This window comes from Mus pahari, chromosome 15 (assembly GCF_900095145.1).
Source record: "Mus pahari chromosome 15, PAHARI_EIJ_v1.1, whole genome shotgun sequence".
Lineage (NCBI taxonomy): Eukaryota > Metazoa > Chordata > Mammalia > Rodentia > Muridae > Mus > Mus pahari.
The window spans coordinates 42,635,611-42,654,278 of NC_034604.1; the positions used below are offsets into that span (position 1 = coordinate 42,635,611).

Below are 18,668 nucleotides of genomic sequence, written 5' to 3' on the forward strand. Positions count from 1 at the left end.
TCTTCTGACAAACTACCAAATTGATTTCCAGAATTGCTGTACATATTTGCTCTCCCACCAGCAGTGATAGAGTTTTCTCTGTGCTCCACAACCTCACCAGTTTGTGCTGTCCTTTGAGTAGTTAAATATTAGCCATTCTGATGGGTGTAAGATGGATTCACAGAGACATTTTGATGTCTATTTCCCTGATGACTAAGGACTTTGAACATTTTTTAGGTTCTTTTCGGTCATTTGAGATTCCTTGGTTGAGAATTCTCTGTTTAGTTCTTTGCCCCATTTTTAAAATTGGGTTATTTGAATTTTGATGTCTAACTTCTTGAGTTCTTCATATGTTTTGGATAGTAGCCCTCTGTCAGATGTAGGGTTATATTTTTGCAATCTGTATGCTGCAGTTTCATCCTGTTGACAGTGTTCTTTGACTTACAGAAGTTTTTCAGTTTAATGAGATACCATTTATTAATTCTTGACCTTAGTTCCTGAGCCACTGGTGTTCTGTTTAGGATGTTGTCTCCTGTACTGAGAAGTTCAAGGCTATCACCCACTTTCTGTTCTATTAGCTTTGTTCATCAGGTTTTACATTAAGGATTTGATCCATTTAGACTTGAGTTTTCTACCAGGTGATAAATATGGATCTATTTGCATTCTTCTACATGCAAACATCTTGGTGACCGGCCCTATTTGTTGAAGATACTCCCCCTTTTCATTGTGTGGTTTTTGCTTCTTTGTCAAAAATTATCAGTATGTATGTTGGTTTATTTCTGGGTCTTTGATTCAATTTCCTTGATTTACCTGTCTATTTCTATACCTAGACCATGCAGTTTTTATTACTATTGCTCCACAGTACAGGTTGAAGTCAGGGAGAATGATACATCCAGAGGTTATTTTATTGATCAGGATTGTGTCAGCCATCCTGTTTTTCTTTTTTATTTTTTCCCATATGAAGGTGAAAATTGCTCTTTCAAGATCTGTAAAAATATGTGTTGGAATTTTGATGAGGATTGCATTGAATCTGTAGATTGCTTTTGGGAAAATGGCCATTTTTCACTATGGTAATCCTACTGATCCATAAGCAGGGAAGATATTTCCATCTTCTGATAATTCCTCAGTTCCTTTCTTCAGAGACTGAAGTTCTTGTCATGCAGGATTTTCCCTTTCTTGGTTAGAGTTATGCCAATGTATTTTATATTATTTGTGGCTATTGTGAAGGGTACTGTCTCCCTGAATTGTTTTTCAGCTTATTTATCACTTGAGTTGAGTTGAGGAGGGATATTGACTTCTTTGAGTAAATTTTGTATCCAGCCACTTTCCCGGAAATGTTTATCAGTTGTAGGAGTTCTCTAGTAGAATTTTAGGGCCACTTATGTATACTATAATATCACCTGCAAATAGTGGTAGATTGATTTCTTCCATTCCAGTTTGTATCCCCTTCATCTCCTTTACTTGTCTTGCTATAGAAAAAAAAAAAAAACTTCAAGTACTATATTGAAGAGATAGCCTTGTCTTGTCCCTGATTTTAGTGGAAATCCTTTAAGTTGTTCTCCATTTAATTTTATGTTGGGTATTGGCTTGCCGAATATTGCCTTTATTGTGTTTAGGTATCTACCTTGTTCTCTCCAAGATTTTATTATGAAAGGGTGTTATATTTTGTCAAATGCTTTTCCAGCAACTAGTAAGATGGTCATGTGTGGTTTTTGTCTTTCAGTTTGTTTACATGGTAGAATTCTCATATAGGTGGATTCTCATATATTAAACTGTCTGTGCCTCACTGGGAGGAAACCTACTTGATCATGGTGGATGATTTCTTTATTATGCTCTTGGATTCTGCTTGTGAGTATTTCAGTGAATATTTTTATGTCAGTGTTCATAAGGGAGATTTGTCTGAAATTCCATTTCTTTGCTGAGTCTTTGTGAGGTCTAGGTATCAGTGTGACTATGGTCTCATAGAGTGAGCTTGACAGTGTCCCTTCTGTTTCTATTTTGTGGAAGACTTTGAGGAGTGTGTTGGTATTAGCTTTCCTTTTAAAGTCTGGTAGAACCCTGTAGGTGGAACAACAATATGAACTAACAGTACCCCCTGAGCTTGTGTCTCTAGCTGCATATGTAGCAGAAGATGGCCTAATTGGCCATCATTGGGAAGAGAGGCCCCTTGGTCTTGCAAACTTTATATGCCCCAGGACAGGGGAATGCCAGGGCCATGAAGTGGGAGTGGGTGGGTAGGGGAGCAGGGGTGGGGGGAAGGTATAGGGAACTTTCGAGATAGCATCTGAAATGTAAATAAAGAAAATATCTAATAAAAAAATAAAGTCTGGTAGAGTTCTGGAGTTCTGCACTAAAACCATCTGTTTCAGAGCTTTTATTTTATTTTATTTTATTTTATTTTATTTTTGGGGGGGCTGGAAGACCTCTAATGATTGCTCATATTTCCTTAGGAGTATAGGACTATTTAGATAGTTTACCTGGTCCTGATACAGATTTAGTAAGGGGTTTCTGTCTAGAAAATCATCCATTTTATTTAAGTTTTTCAGTTTTGTACAGTATAGGTATTTGAAGTAATATCTAATAATAATTTGAATTTCCTCAGTGTCTATTGTTATGTCTCCCTTTTCGTCTTTGATTTCATTATTTGGGTGCTGTCTCTCTTCTTTTTAGTTGATTTGGGTAAGTGTTTGTCTACCTTGTTGATTTTCTCAAAGAACTAGCTCTTGGTTTCACTGGTTATTTGTGTTCTTTATTTCTAATTGATTGACTTCAGCCCTGAGTTTGATTATTTGCTGCTATCTACTACTCCTGTGTGTGTGTGAGTGTGTGTGTGTGTGTGTGTGTGTGTGTCTTTTAATTTTCTAGAGACTCCAAATGTTCATAAAATTCATCAGTGTAAAAACTCTCCAATTTCTTTATGAGGGCATTTGGTGTGATGATGTTTCCTCTTAGCACTGCTTCAATAGTGACCCATAAGATTGGGTATGCTGTACCCTCATTATCATCCAAATTTCTTGGATGTTTTATATCATGAACTTTTTAGAGTTTGCATTTTCTTTGATTTCTTCCATCATATTTCCTACACCTGAGATTCTCTTTTCCAGTTCCTGTATTCTTTTGGTGATGCTTGTGTCTGTAGTTCCTGTTCTCTTTCCTGTGTTTTCCGACTTCAGGATTGCCCCAGTTTGTGCTTGCTTTATTGTTTCTATTTCCTTTTTCAGGTCTTGGACAGTTTTTTTCACCTGTTTAATTGTATTTTTCTGTATTTCCTTAAAGGATTTATTCATGTCCTCTCTAGAGGCCTCTATCACTTTTGTAAGATTGAATTTAAGATCATTTCTTGTGATTCAGTTTCATTAGGTTATCCAGTGTTTGTTGTAGCAGGATAGCTGTATTCTGGTAGTGCTGTATTGAACTGGATCTTGTTGATTCTGTCCTTTAGGCATCTGGTTTTAATCCTAAGGGCAGCAGGACTTCTTGGGAAGGTGGAGTGAGCTATGAGCTGGACAGTGCAGGTCAGGATACCCAACTCTGCTGGCTGTGTCTCAGGTAGACCCTACTTATCAGGATGTGTTCCAGTCAGACCGAACTGACATGGTGGGTAGATCTGACTAGATGGGATTGGTAGAGCAGAGTTCCATGCTGGCTAGTCTTGGCACCCCCTAGAGCATTTCCATGGAGAGGCACTATGCTCTTGTGGTGCCCCAAGGGTCCTCCAGACCAAAGAGCAAGCCCAGACAATGGGGCTCTAGGGACTGCATGCAATTCACCTCTGCAGGATGTCCCAGGTAGACCCAAATGGGATGAAGGATGGATCAGACTAGAATGGGATTGGTCAGGCAGGATTCCAAGGTCAGGTAGGGTCCCCAAAGTTTTCCATGAAGAAGCAGGACATTCTTGGTGGCCAGCAAGGGTCCTCCAGATGAAAGAGCTAGATAATGGGGCTCAGTGGTCCATGTGCAACACACTTCTGTTCGAAGTTTTTAAATACTTATTTTATTTCTATGTGTGCATGCATGCATGTGTGTGTTTGTTTGAGTTTATATGTTCTGGAACTGGAGTGGCAGACTATTTTGTGCCCCCATGTAGGTACTGGAAACTGCAGGTCCCTCGGCAAAAGTAATGAGTGCTCTTAACTGTTTAGTTCTCTCTCCCATGTCAAAGGGTTTCTAAGTATTTCTGTAAAACCTGATCAATACCTTGGTTGAGTAGTACCTTTTAATTGTCAACTTGACAACATAGAAACACGTGGGAAGAGAGTCTCAGTGAGGAATTATTTAGATCAGGCTGTTTTGTGGGCAAGTCTGTGGGAGATGTGGGTGCTACCTGCATTTGGTCTGGACTGTATACACGTAAAATAAAGGCTGATCTCTAAGCATGCACATATTCATCCTTTTTGCTCTTGACTATGGATATAACTAGCTGCTTTAAGTCCAGTGTTGACTTCCCCTTAAAGGTGGACTGTCACCTGTAATTGTGAGCCTGATAAAAACTCTCTCCATTAAAATTGCTCTAATCAGGGTATTTTTCACAACAAGAGAAATGAAGCTAGGATAATACTATAATACCCTTGTTTGATGAGGCAATTCTGTCTCTTCTCTGTTATTAATAACTATTCTGCAGGAAGCTTCAGATCCTGTCCTAATTTTTCTTTATTAATTCTTTTTATTTTCCATTCTGTTATTTGGTAGTGATCCTTCATATGTGCTTATGCATGTATGTGAGATTTTTTACCATCCTTTTTAAAAATAGGAATATATTGAAGTTATCCTAATTGACTAGTGAATAGTAACATGATTTATACACATGCATAGAAGTTAATGTAGTCAGAAAGATAACTAAGAAGATATTTATATACTAATGTAAAAAGACTTCTGGGAAATGTATTAAACAGAAGTTTCAGTGTGGTGTTTGGACAGTTAATACAAGTGTCATGGAACAATGTTTCTGTCAATTATGGTGCACATGTCTAGGTCCCCTACAAGAGGGGTACTAATCTGTACGTGCCTTTTACATATTGGAAACAACAAACCCACCAAACAGTAGGACAGGTGATTAGCAAAATAGGTGGTTTATTTGTATGGATTTAGGTAAAGAGCCCTTTGGAGAATGCTTAAGAACTTAAGAAAGGGTTCATCTGTGATGGAGTGAGCCATGGCAGATGGCGGTAGGACTGCCTGTCAGACTTTTTTTTATTGAGAACCATTTTATGTTATTTTGATATTTGAACCATGTTAAAACAAAATAGTAAAAAATACTGCATTTAAAAATAACAACCACATTGGGTGTACAGGACCTGGAATTTGGTTTAATTCTGAACATTTTGGAACTGGTTCCATATTCTGATTCCTACGCACATCTTAAAGACGGTTTCTCTGGAAATACCATCCATTTTAAGAGCTCGTTCTCCAGCAGGAAGTCATCAGCGACCATTCTCCACTCACTCATTCTCCACTCAACTCCGTTGTTTCTTCCTGTAGTTTCTAAACCTCATGGGCTTGAGAATCCGATGCAAATTATTTATGTTCTGTGAGGAATTACTAAACGTGAATCATTCCCCCCATGACTCTGCAGACTCCTCATGCGTTTCCAGCCAGTGTCAACTGTCAGCTTGGCTCTAGTCTTGTTAACAACAAATAGAATGGATTAGGTGTAGCTCTCATAAAACAAAGTTAGCTCTGTGATGACCCACAGCTGTTTTAAAAATATCTTTAATTTAGAAGAAAGTGGTAGATCGGTATTAGGAATACAGAACTCTAGTATTCCATAGTAAACAAAGGAGATCATAAAGGATTTATCTGCTAGCCTTATATCTAGAATTACCTTTTCTTTCTATGGGAAACAAGGAATCTCATAGTGAGTGAAGATAGGATATTAAAAGGAATGGGATTTCATCTATGTTATCAAGAATCTTACAATGAATTTAAGGGCAAATATTTTAACTACATCAAATAATTTAGTAAATATGCTTACTTATCTAAAAATGTTATAATTATTTAGAGAAATATATACTTTTATGAATGGTATAAATAGGCATAAATGGTCACATTTAATGGTTTGGTTTTATGTAACTTTCAGTTTTATATTCACTAATATTGAAATAATTCAAAGGTGATGGAGGCTGAGTGGTACCTGAACTCTGGGAGAGATGTAGTACCTTAGGTATCATAGAGTCAAAGATGGAAATCCAAACATCGTATGTTTCTAGCTTATTTTTATATTTTTTTAGAAGACAAGGGCTATAAATTATTTCATTATCCTTACAATAAATATTCAAACAAATTTATAGGATCTTATCTGATGCTACTTAGTAACATAAATGCTTATGCGATAAGATGACAAGGCATGATTTAAACATCTTCTTGCCTAATGGTGAGCTAAGAATATAATGAAATGCTTTCTCCAGGTGGTTGAAAAGCTCTGGGAGTGCTTGGCTCTTGCTTGCCTGGCACAACTGAATATTGATTTCACCGAATGAACTCTTCATGCCTCTAGTGAGTAGAACATCTATGGAACAACGCCAAACCTTCATTACGAAGACTCTCTCTTTTTTTCTCAATGGCAACAAAAAGGAAAGAGGCATAGTAGTGTTTTTCTTTTGCCGTGGAATTGGATGGTAGAAGAGACTACTGGGATGAGGATGGGCATGTGGTGAGGCTTGGCTAAGGAGTAGGCATTATGCCTATGATGCCTAGTGCATGCTGAGTTTTATAGGTGGACCTGTTTGCTGATGGCCAGAAGCTCAAACAAGATCAGTCTCTGTGCCTTAGCTGTTGCTAGGGACGACAAAGAACAGCTGAACTGTCCAAAGAAGAACAAAGAAAAAAATGCACAGTTTTGAAAAAAGATGATCGAGGTTGCTTACTGATTCAGTGTCCTCCATGATTCCATCACGGTGTTTTAACAGGGCCAGTGACTTGGTTTCAGAATGGTGTTACTACTCAGACTCTTTAGGTTTCTCCTTACTAGAAGGCTTGGGAACCTTATTACTATTTTAAAAGACCAGGAAGAATCACATCCATTTTCTGAATGACGTCCTTTGGTTGTAAGTGTCATTTCTTTGTGGTGTGTAAGATGTTATGACATGATTCTAACTGGGGTTGGGGAATGTGGTGTGTGTGTGTGTGTGTGTGTGTGTGTGTGTGTGTGTGTGTGTGTGGTGAATGCAGGCATGTATGTGCCACACATGTAGAGGTCAGAGGACAAGTTTCAGGAGGTGGCTCTCATCTTCCACTTAGTCATGAGGCAGAGTCTTAACTTTCATTTCTGCCATTTTGTCACGTACCCCAGGCCAGGCAACTGGAGCTTGTGCATGCATTTCTTGTCTCTGCCTGCTTCCCAAGTTTACTCTAGGAATGCAGGGATTCCAAATGATGTTGCCATGCATGGTTGTGTGGGCTTTTGTTTGTTTGCTTGTTTGTGTTTAGCATGGGCTCCCAAGATCTGAACTCAGGTCATCTACTATTTTACCTACTGAGCCATCTTTCCTATTCCTACAAAATCTTTTAAAACATGAGGATTACTGGGAGAAAAAAATTAACTAACGTTTTCAATGCTAAAATTCTAGAAGCTATTTATGTATTTATATAATTGTAATGACTAATGTGGTAGTCATGAAGCACGTGTGGGCAATCAAATAAACATTCAATTCTATAGTTACAGGCACAGATCTACTTCAGGGAAGCCATAGTGGCTAGTTGTAATGATATTGGATGGCAAAGATTCAGAATAGCCTAGACATCTATAGGACAGTACCAAATATGAATAATGTTTTTAAGAGACTACAGTATATCAAAATATTTTTAAAATCTATGCATCCCTTTTCTTTCCACTTATATTTTCATCATCACAACAAATAACAAATATAATACTTAAAACTATAATTAGTCAACGGACCGAATAGTATGAAAGTCCTTTTTTCCTTCCCTTCCCTGTGTCCCCTTCTGCCATGCCTCTGACAGGGCTGTCCACTTTCATTCTAAATAACACATTGCCCACATAGATCTGTGTCACATGGTGTCTGGAGAATCCCTGAGGAAGAATGCTATGTTTGCTCCTCTTCTAAATCCTTCCCCAAATTGTTTTCCAAACTTCGTACATTCATTTTTAAATTTTCACTTGTACTAGTTGTAGCATAGAGCAACCCATCATTCTAATACAGGGTGAATTCCTAGGCTCTGCTTATGGTGAGATGTTTGACCCACTCCATCACCCTCTGGGGGGGTAGGGCCTTCTATGGCTTTTATTTTTGCATGTAAACCACTGGGGGGTGGTTCTTGATGGTGGGCAATCTAGTGATTACACACTGGAGTTCTGAGGGCTCCAGATACTAACTGGGACGTCAGGTGACAGAAACAATGATTTAGACCAATCACATGATTACAGAGCTGGCTCTCCAGGAGAGTTCCTGGTGGTCAGGTATGGACATCTCAGGAAGCAGTGACATGGGAGGTGCACACACTAGGCTGGCCTTGAGCCACCTGGATGACATCAGTTACAGAGGACCTAGCAGCTGGTGGCTTCAGGAATCTCCAGTCCACTTTTTACTTGGCCTGGGGTTCCTGAAGGACCTGCCAGCAAATTTGGATTTGCTACCCAGCTCTTCCTCGATTCTAAGGATCTGATTTTACTTGGCCAGGGGCTCAGATTGGCAAGGGGCACCAGTCTTAATCTGCCCAGTGCAGAGCCCTACCACCATGTTGGCGATGAAAGTGTCCTCAGTCTCCCCAGATCAATGGGATACCATGACACCCCAGCCATTGCACTGGCCCAGCTTACACGCCTGCAGAGACTCGGTCACAGAGCCAGTCTGGTTCACGTTGAGCAGGAGGCAGTTGGAGGACTTATCACCTGCGGCCTTGGCAATCCGCTTAGGGTTGGTCACTGTGAGGTCATTGCCCACCACCTGGATGCCCGCACAAGCTGTGAAGGTATGCAGAGCATCCCGGTCATCCTGGTCAAAGGGGTCTTCGATGGACACCACTTGGGAGTCCTGGATGATGGACTTGTACAGTCCAGCCAGCTGGTCGGGTGTGATGTACCTGCTGGGGTCATCCGGAGACTTGAAGTCCAGGTCATATTTACCAGACCTGTAGAACTCAGAGGCAGCCACATCCATATCAATGACAACCTGGTCAGTGTAGCCAGCCTTTGCAATTGCAGTCTTAAGCAGCAACAGTGCTTCTTTGTTCTCCAGGATGTTAGGTGCAAATACACCCTTGTCCCCCACATTGATAACGTCCTTCCTGAACTTCCCCTTTATGACATTCTTCAGGTTGTGGTAAACCTCTGCTCCAATGCGCATGGCTTCCCAGAAACTGGATGCCCCCCCCCCAGGTGGGATCATGATCTCTTGCATAGCCAGCTTGTTGCTAGCATGAGAACTACTGTTGATCACATTGAAAGCTGGGACTGGCAGGACGACTTCAGGGTTGCTGTTCAAGTCAGCAATGTGACAGTAAAGAGGCAGCCCCTTTTCCATGGCACCAGATTTGCAGACAGCCAGGGACACTCCCAGGATGGCATTTGCACCAAGTTTAGATTTATTCTTGGTGCTGTCCATCTCGATCATCAGCTGGTCAATCTTCTCTTACTCCACAACATTCACTTTCTTGCTAAGCAGAGCAGGTGCAACAGTGTTATGGATGTACTCAACAGCATGTGAGACACCCTTCCCCATGAAGTGGGTCTTATAACTGTCTAGGAGTTCTAGGGCCTCGTAGATGCCAGTGGACACACCACTGGGCACTGCAGCTCAGAAGAGATCTTTTGCAGTGTACAGATATGTTGCACGCCCCCTTGACCACAGCAAGGAAGACGCAACCAACAGTTCTTCTAACAGCAGTTTATTCAGGAACCTTGAACAATCTTCATCATCTCCCTCTTCATCTCCCACAAATTCCAGGAAAAAGCCCAATATATATGCATTCACACCAACCAATCACACCAGGTAACATAGCTTTGCCAGGTGAGTGAGCTCAGCCAATGATCAGCAGGGATAACAGCAGCAGCCAAATAAGGACTTGTTTATTATAAGAACTCTCTTCCTGTAGGTGCCATGTTGGGGTGCAGCCCCAGGGGCTGTGGTTCCCCACACAGATACACCTCAACAATGGGATTCCCACGGGAGTCTAAGATCTCTCTGGCATGGATCCTGAGAATAGACATGGTGAACTTCTGGCAGTAGGATCGCTGAGAAGGAAGGAAAGTGGGTGCTGTAGACACCAAAGAGAGCGTTAAGGACCTCAATACATTCTTAATCAGTCTTTCACCTCATTCTAGAAAACAGTTTACAACTGTGAAACACATACACTCATGCAAAATTTAGTTTGACACATCCATAGTTTAAACTTAAAAGTAAAGCAGAGAGACAATAGTTACAATTCTTTAACAATGTGGATATTAATTACAGAACCAATTCTTTGAATGCCTTTTAGATGATTGGCATACATTCCTTTGTTATTGATCTACTCCTACTAATGGAGAATATGATTAATGTAAGTTTTTAGGAGCATCTTTACTATAAAGTATGCTATTCAAGCTTAACTATGATGTTGCAACTTTATTTGCTGATGCATAACTCATATTTTTATTATTAATATTTAATTACAAAGTAATGGGTTCTTATCAATTTTTTCATTTGTTCATGGGACTATTTTTTTTAATTTTAAATTAATCCCATGTCTTACTCTTTGGATTGTTTCTCATTTCTCTGCCCATACTTTTTCAGAAAGATTTTTTTAAGTGTTAAGTTTTCTGAATATATAAATATCCATATATATATATATATATATATATATATATCATATGTATATCTCCATATATATAGTAGTTTTTGCACCACATATAGATTAGATATGAAAGAGAAAGGGGAATTCTAGATGTATAGAATTTTTATAAGAACTTACATGGTTTTTTATCTTTTCTTCCACCTGACTTTATTACTGGCCCTCCAATTCCAGAACCCCTAAAAATTACTGTCCCTACAGCTAAGGTGACATTCAACATTTATCACTCTCTCATTTGGTGAATCCATCCCTGTGGTCATCACCTTGGCTATTGTGAGAATCTCTTGAGGAAGACAGACCTGAGAGATGATGTCCTTTGTGTGCTGTTGTGGTACTCTTCCTTGTCAAGTCTACAGCAGATGAATCCTGAAGGCCTGAGGAACATGTCAAGTGCTAAAGTGAGGAGAGACTCTCTGGAGTCCTCAGAAATGACTTACCTTCCTGGGTTTTTTCCTGTATATCTCCATTGTCTCCACACACAGGATTCCTTTAAAATGTGTGCCACATAAAATAGTTCAGCTTATGCAAGATAAGAGGGATGAGCTCTCCTTGAATTTACAATAAAAAAAAATGTGTCTGTCTTCTGGGAAAGATGCCCTGATAAATGAATTTTGGCAGAATGGGTTTTTAACAATAAGTTCATTATATGATCAGAGGAAAGGAATTTAAGACATGAGCATTTTGTCTGTCTATTCTGTGATTTCAGCCAAGACTGTCCCAATGCATTTTTGCAAGCTGTCTTTTGGATATACCTACAATTCAAAGTGAAGGGAAGCAAATGGTTTCTTTTGATAGGTCATTTCATTTCTCTCGAACATACCTCTTTTATATCCTTTAGAATTCTGTGTAAGGCAATGAATAATAAAAATCTAGGCAAATGGAACTTTTCCAAATTATATGCACGGAAAAATTCACAGTTGGCCAGAGAAAATGAGCATTTAATATTTTGTTGCAGGGAGTCATTTAAATGAGAAAGTCAAATTCAGTTTTGGTTCCTGTGAAAAGAAGATGCTAAGGAGAGCAACGGGGTGAAAAATGGTAATTTCAGTGGGAAAAATATGAAAAGGGAAGTCAGATCTCTAAACTAGGCTGTGCAGAAGTTAATGTGGAAGTTAGACTAGTAAGCACGATGTCACATGTTTTGAGAAATACCTGTAATTTCCCGTATATCCACGTAGACAGGTGGTGAATGTAACTTACAGTCACCTGGGATATAGAGACAGGCAATGAAGGTACTTACCTCTCAGACCAACTGTGATTATCAGTACCTGACACTTAGCCCAGAGTTTTCCAGGACATTTATTTTGATTCTACCACAAGCTTGTTAGTGGGTCAGGGCAGAATACAATTATGACCTTTTAAAGGAGGCTAATTGACTAGCTCAAGGTTAAATGGCTTGTCAGTGAAGACATATTAGAAACCTTATTATTCTGAAACTAATTCATGATTTCATTGTAATTTTATTGTTGCTATCCCAACCCTAACTCAATGGGAAGGGAATGGAAAAATGGTTAAATGAAATATTAACCGGACAGTTAGTACTCAGCTTCATAGCATTATTAACACAGTAAAACTGGCAGATTGTAGGACTGGCTTCTACAGTTGGAGGAGGTGTGGAAGGAGAGGGTAGGGCTTGCACAGGTTGCATTGCTCAGCTTAGAGCATGTCATTAGCCTACAGGAATTCTGTAGTCACAAGCTCTACAGATTCTCAGAGCTTCTGCTAGTTTCTAGATAGTGGCGTTTTTATTGTTGCGGATTTGGTGTTGTTAACATATATTGCCATATTGTATATTTTAATCCCTAATGTACTAATGTTCTACATTAATCACTAATATAGAAATGTGGGAGTGACATCGAGTGGCCACTCTGCTGCATATCCGAGAAAAAGCTTCATAATTTTCATCAAGGAAGAATTTTTTAAACAACATAAGAAAATCATATGAGTAATTCCATAAAATAGCAGTTTGATACTACTGTATAATCAAGAGGCTTTTAAAAATGACAATTGATTTAGAAAACCAATTTATGGTAGGTATTATGACAACATGAAGATCATCATAGATGTTTAACAACAATATCAAATACCCTAGTTAGCTGATTTAGGTGAATGAGTGAAGCCTGAATGACACAACTAGTGACCAGCACCCCAGTCTCCACTCCTAACGTCAAAAGCATCTCCAAAGGGCTTTTGTCAAAGAGTTCCTCTTCCTTGAGCATAACTTAGGCTTTTCTTATAACAAACAAGAGGAGGAGGAGGAGGAGGAGGAGGCGGAAGACCAACTTCAATCATCCTTTTCATCCTGACCATTGCATGCCCTGGGTTTAGCCTTACGTGTGACCTTATGTGTGACCTTACGTGTGACCTTACATGTGAGAGCACCTGGTAAATATTTCTATCAGAAAGACTCTGTGAAGAGCACATATCTATGATCGAGCACCTGGTTGTTCTCAGCAGTGGGTTGTCTCTTTCTTATTGTTTAGAACATGTCCTTTGAATTTCTTCATCTTCCACTTTAAGCCTCAATGCTATCTCTCTCCCATGGTTTGCTTGTGCATAAATCCTAAATGCTTCCTTTTGTTACTAACTGCATGGAAGCGACTAAGGGTACCAGGCAAGCGAGAGTTTCATTTCACATTTCCATGCAAAACTTAGAGTCACTTCTAGAACAAGGTTCTGAAGAAGCTTTTACTTAGCTTTCTGAGGACATTTACATAAATGAACACAAAAAAATTACCGTGAGCCAATCAAACTCCTCTCCAGAGATGCAGAATTACCTGAAGGTTACTTTGTAGACTCTATACTTGGGCTTTTCAGCTTAGCCTCTAACAAACTGTGACACTTTCCACAAGTTGCTTAATCATGTTAAACTTCAATTACCTCAGCTATAAAATGGGGATTATAGTAGTAACTCCCTCAATGAGTTGTTGTGAGAACTGAATGAGTTATAAAGCAGTTAGTAGTGGTTGGGCACATGTTATGCATTCAGCAAATGTTAATTATTATTTGTTTGAAGGTTTAAGGAATTTTAGCACAGCATGGTATGGCACTGGTCATTTACATGCTCTCAGTCGCTGGAGCACAGTCCCACATTCCAACTCTAATACTGACATTGAACAAGGAACACTTTCATACACCAGAGGGATGATGTCTCACAAATAAAGCAGCACATCTCATGTAAATCTCTTCCTTCAAAAAAAAATATGTAGAAGCCTAATCATTTTGATTATTTTTTAATAGCAATGTGATGTTCTGCGTTTGTCACCCGATGGAACTCCTGAAAGGCATTGTGCAACTCCAAAGGAGCCCCGGCTGCTGAATAGGAACTATAAACCTGATCACAACAGATTGAAAACAAGATGTGACAAGCAGTTTGACACCGGCCCTCCGCTAATTTCCGCTCCTTGCAAAGAGGCACCTCTGAATGGAAATAGCTCTGGAGAATGGTTCATCACTATGGTTGGGGCCATGTCAGTCCACACATAAAACTGCAGTAAAGGGGAAAATAAGTGGTCATTGATTTCCTGGCAGCCTACCATCACCAAAAGCTGGGGAAAATGGCCAAGATGGGGCACCAGCTGCTCTCTGCTGGAATTTCTTTGTGGAAGGCATAAGGAGTGAGAGAAAGCTCCCAAAAGCTGGGCATATAAAAAGACACACACACACACACACACACACACACACACACACACACCACACACTAGGATAGAAGAGGTGGTGTCAACTGCTGAGCCATGCTTCATTCTTCAAACTAAGCATGCTTCTTTTGCAGAAAATGGAAGAGGTGGGAGGGACGCTTCAACAAACCCGACCTTTATTTATGCAACACATTGGGAACCTTTCCAGTGGGAATTTCTCATGCTCTTTCCTTCTCTCTGAATTCTGTTGGTGGTGAGACCTTGTTTTCTTTAAACTGCTCTGATCTAATACGTATTTGCCTCAAAACTGGAACAAATACCCAGTGTGATTGCAAGTCCTCATTTACATAATTGCATTATGACAGCAATTTGGGGAGGATAATAAATGGAGATTATTGTGATGTTTGTTGGCTGTGATGTCCAAAACACTCCCAGATTTCTTTCTGAGTACCCCTGTGACAGTTTTGCTGAGTAAATAAGACTTAAAATTCCTTTCAAGTTTGGGTAGTGGGCAGTCACTCCTTGTTTCTAACTGGACCATTGTGAGCAATGTGTCTGACAGAGGAATCAAATATTCACAAGATCATCCAAGAGAGCATGGGGTGCTAAGTTTCAGGTTTGGCAGAGTTGCTTCTACATGAATGTTAGCTACACACTGCTGTAGGAAGAGGGTGAGCAGGATTAAAACACAACTTTCTTTCTTTCTTTCTTTCTTTCTTTCTTTCTTTCTTTCTTTCTTTTTTTCTTTTTTTTTTTCATTTTCCTAAAACAGCACTGGTTATTGGCCTAAAGATTTGTTGGAAAATATTACATTTTAATGGGTTACAATTGAAAAATAAATGTACGCCATTAAAGAAATTAGATGGTCTTTAAATAGATATCTTATAAAAGCATAGCCCAGTCCCGCTAGCTTTTCTTCCTGCTCTCTGTTTCTATCTGTAAGTGTACACAGATAACTTAAAATATTTGACTAGTGAAGGTGAGAGCAGTGTAGTTTAAAACTGGATTTATGTAGTTTAACCATATATTTGTCTAGCATAAGAAAATAGCTTAAGTAGTTTAGTAAATGATCTATAAAACCATTTATTTTGTTGTTTACAATTTTTGTTTTAAAGCATATGAGTGTACAGAGTGATTCACAGGCAGCAGAGAGAGCCATTGGGCCTGGCTTAGAATTTTGAGAACCTCAGTATTTACCCCCAGTGACACACTTTCTCCAACAAAGCCAGGCCTATTCCAACAAGAGCATATCTCCTAATTCTTTAAAATAGCACCACTCCCTGGTGTCTAAGCATTTAAATATATCAGCCTATGGGGGGGTCATTCTTACTCAAACATTCTACTCCTTAGCTCAATTTGGCCTATAGACATATTTTAGTGCAAAATGCATTCAGTCCCATTTCAAAAGGTGCCATCTTCTGTCATAGTTTCAACACTGTTCAGAAGTCCAAAGTTCAAAGTCTTGTTTGTTTCTCAAGGCAATCTCTTATAACCCTTGGTTTAAAAAAAAAAAAAAATCAAAGTAAAAAACCAAATTAAACCAAACCAAACCAAACAAACCAAAACCAAAAAAACCAACCAACCAACCAAACAAACAAAAAACCCATAAAAACAGATCACATACTTTTAAAGTACAATGGAACAAATATACATTATGGCCAAACGGGGAGGAAAGAAAGCGTAGTGAGGAAATGCTGGACCAAAGCAGGACTGAAAACCTACAGGGACCACTCCAAATTCTGCATTTCCATGTCTGAAGTCAAAAATACTCTTCAGAGCTCCAATTCCTTCTGGCTTTGTTGACTGTAGCATAGTTCATCCACTTGGGCTGATTCCACACCTGATCTATAGCTTTTCTTGTCAGGGATCCTACCGTTCAGGTATCTCTAACATCTTAGGGTCTTCAACACAATCTGAGCTTTACCTTCACAACATCATGAAATAGTCGCTCTGAGCCTATATGCAGGGACAACCCTGACACACTGCTGGCCTCAGCTGCTTTCCTTAGCCTCCGGTAAAGACAATCCCTTTCTTGTATCCTTGACTCTGAAGCCAGAACTACATGACTGAAACTGTCAAGTTCTGCGTACTGGGGCTGGAAAGTGTTCCTTGGTTCAATTACATCTGAATCAGCTTTTTGTTGTTGACAGTCTCCTTCATTGTTTAATTATTTTTAAAAAAATTATTTTTCACAAATTGGAAGATTAGCTGAGTTAGGTCTTGCCCTGAGGTCACCACTCCCTTTATTCCATTTAGCATCAGGCTTTAATTTAAATATTTTATCTCCTTAAGCACTGGACTTAGCTCCATTATACTTTCTGATGCTCAATTTCTCCTCAAAAAAAAAAAAAAACCTGTATATTTTGTATTTTTTTTCCTTGCTCCATAAAAGTAGACACTAGTAACCACACTAGTAACCACACCACTGAGTCAATGCTACATCTGGAAATCTGCTCTGCCAACACCCATTATTCCAAAACTCTTCAATTTTACCCAAGGCAGACATTTTGGATAACTGCAGAAAGCAGCCATATGCTATTCCAAAATATTACAATAGAACGATCTTGAGGCAACTTATTACTATTCTTCTCTGAAACCTCTTGACCTGGACCATCATAATTGGTCATAGCACCACTGTCTTCCACACCCCTACTCGTGTGGCCCATTAAACTCCACTTAATGCATTCAACTCCTTTCCTAATTCAATGTCCTAAAGTCCACATTCCACAAGAAGCAGCATGGTAAGTCTGTTACAACCCTACTCCTTTCCTGGTACCAACTTCTGCCTTGGTCTGTTCTATTGCTGTGAAGAGACAACATGGCCATAGCAACTTTTATAGAGAAAAGCATTTAAATTTTTGCTTTTTTAATACTTTCAGAGGTTTTTTTTCCACTGTATCATGGTGGGGAGCATAAAAGAATACAGGGAGATATGGTGCTAGAGAAGTAGTTGAGAGTTCTATATCCCAATTTGCAGGCAGCAAGAAGAGAGATCTACTGGCCAATAGCTAGACTTTTGAAAGCCTCAATGGCTACTCCTAGTGACACATTTTCTCCAATAGTGCCACACCTACTCCAGCCACCCCAAACTTTCTATTCCTTTCAAATGGTGTCACTTCCTAGTGACCAACCATTCAAATATAAGAGTCTAGAGGGCCATGCTTATTCAAAACATCATATTGACCTTTGACATCTTACAGGCTAATGCTGGAATATTTTCTTCACAAATAAGCCTTACTTTTGACAGCCAATTTCATTCTATATTTAGGAAGTTATACGGGCACTTCTCTTTTAAAAATTCATAATTTCAAAGTTCCTTGAGATCATGCTTGTTTTATTATGCAACTTATGCATTAGAGTGACTTTTGCCAATGAGTGAGTAGTATCTCTGGAAATACCTGGAGCATGATGATATACTATCTTCTTTCTCTCAGATTGTTCTTCTTTCTCTGTATTGTTCTCTGGTCAATTTCCTAAGCCTGCCCTTGTGTCTTTGTTCTATAATATGGCTGCCCATCATCCAGGGGGTGGACTTGTCTTCCATCACTAGTTTTGCCAGGCCTGAGACAGGTCAGCTCCACTTAGTGATGTAGGGAAACCATACAATGTGGGGGGAAAATGCAGCCTGCTAATGGCTCCGATATTTAGAATGTGGGGTAGTACTTCAAGGGTAGACTGGATCTTAGAAACCACAGGTTGCAGCTGATAAGCAGAGATTATATTTGAGCAAATTATTCTATAACCTAAACAAAATCAAAGTTATCATCTTGTAGTTCCTGATTCGGCATACTGTAAGAGTTTTTTTCATTAAAATTCCAGTTCTTTACATTATTGCATTTAAGATCCTCTGTGTTTAAAATTAATGTACAGCTTTAGCCTGTTGAACATATAATTCCCTTAGAAATTTCAATTCTAACGTGTTCAAGGATACTTAGGATACACACAGCAGAAATGTGTGCTTTGTCTTTAACATGTATAAGATCGAACTAAGCAAATCTTCATCAAATTCCATGGTAAATAGAGACAGCATTAAACAGAGTCATCAGAAATAAGTCAACAATGTAATTAAACTAGAATTAATGATATATTCCAAAACTATAGTTTTACTTGCCAATTTTCTCAAGAATAACTCCAAATCCATACCTAGCCTGATTTTCTTTCCTTAAGGTGCCTCTGTGTTTGGCTATTTGCACTCTACCTGAAAGTGTTCCCTCAGTATTGCCTTTATATTTGTAGGACTCCTGGGCACAGACTATGTCACATG

General features: G+C 39.2%; 1 pseudogene; it reads right to left on the minus strand.

Annotated features, from left to right (window-relative positions):
* Window positions 1-8,500: 8,500 nt before the first annotated feature.
* On the minus strand, window positions 8,501-10,185 carry LOC110332946 (annotated as a pseudogene).
* Between the last annotated feature and the right edge of the window lie 8,483 nt (window positions 10,186-18,668).